We start from the raw sequence: 1,604 nt of genomic DNA, 5'->3' as shown, positions 1-1,604 counted from the left end.
TTTCCTTCATTGCCACACCAAATTAAACCTCCAGGCGCCTGCAGTGCTACCGGGGCCGCTTCAGGGCCACTCTCTGCCCAGCTTTCCCTCTGCCTGCGGGGGGTGGGGGGGGATTCCCTGGGATCTCTTGAACTTTTCTTTTGGGGCGAGAGGTCTTTTCAGCAGCCTTTGCTCTGCCTCTCGCTCTGCAACACAGCCCAGGGCTCATCTTAACCGTAACGCGTACACAGACAGCAAGTCATCGCCCGGCGGCTGCTGTCCGGGCAGGACAAGGGTGGTGGGGAGGGGAGGAACAGTGGATGTTGCCTTGAACGTTTTACATTTGGTAGCAGACGTGAGATCGGGCTCTGGGGATGAACTGAAATGCTTCCCCCTCCCCCCCCCCCACACACTTGCTGTTTGGGATTTTAATCCTAAAAGGGAGAAAACACTTTGATTTGAATAAGGGGAAGGCACCCAGGCCCCAGCTCTTTTGGGTCCAGCAGAGTCCGGATACGGGCAGGCTCCTGCAGAGGCAGAAAGACGCCAGTGCTGTCACTGTTGAGGCTGTCGAAGGGAGACAGGTGAAGGGAGGAAAGCAGACCAGCAGGCTTGGCTCAGAGATGAGCATTTACGCTAAAAACCTCCTCTCGGGGGGCCCTCTGGGTAGTGGGGACGGAAGAGGGGAGCTGTGCTGTGCTAGGTGCCAGGAGCAGCGGCACAAAAACTGTCCCCTTCTTGCAGGTTTCAGGTCCTCTTGCAGGAGCCATGGACTCCTAGGTCAGGTTCTCTGCCCCTCCAGCCGTCTTCCCCGTTACTTCTTTCTTTTTCCTTCCAGAGCTGGTGTTATTCTCCGAGCGGCCACTTGGGGTCGCGCTTTATGCCTGTTTGAACGTAAAAACAGTTTTCAAAAAAGCCTTAATCTCCCTTAATCGTTACAAAATGTTAAAAAAAAGTCCTCTTACTGGACCAAAAAACAAAACAAAACAAAACAAAAAACCCTAACAAGCCGCCTTCTTCTTTGCAAGGAAGAGGGGAAGCGGCCGAGGTGGGGGTCCGCTTAGGCAGGCAATTCGTTTTACCCCTTCGCCTCCCGGATTGTTTGCAATATAGTCCGTGCCAGCGCTTCTGTTTTACTTCGGGGCGGTATTTGAGGCTTACACAACAGCTGGCAGGCTGCGAGCGGGCGCGGGGAGCGCTTTGCAGCCGTGCCCCGGTGTGGAGCGCACACGCACACGCGCCCGCACCCGGGGCGCAGACAGAAGTGACAATTCTCCCTGGTCACCTCTGAATCCTCCGCTAGATTAAGCACGTTTGCTCTGCCCTCCCGGGGGAAAGGACCAGCGCAAGTTGCGGAAAGTTGCAGCCGGTCCTTCCCCCGCGGGGCAGCGGGGCAAAGGGACTTGGCTCTGCTTGGAACAAAGGGCCGGGCAGCAAGTGGAAGACGCGGATCCCGCTGCCTCCTGCCTTTGTGACCGACGCCGGGCACAGAAGGAGGGAGGGAGCGAGGGAAGGAGGGCGGGAGGAAGAGACCGAGGAGAATCTGGGCAGATGAAAACATGAGAGCAGGGGGGAGCGGGAGAGGAGCGAGAAGGGATCAGGCTGCAGCCCGCTCCTGTTCTCCA

Source organism: Alligator sinensis, unplaced genomic scaffold (genome assembly GCF_000455745.1).
Source record: "Alligator sinensis unplaced genomic scaffold, ASM45574v1 scaffold76_1, whole genome shotgun sequence".
Lineage (NCBI taxonomy): Eukaryota > Metazoa > Chordata > Crocodylia > Alligatoridae > Alligator > Alligator sinensis.
The sequence above is the reverse complement of the archived record's forward strand: the minus strand, read 5'-3'. Positions refer to the sequence as shown.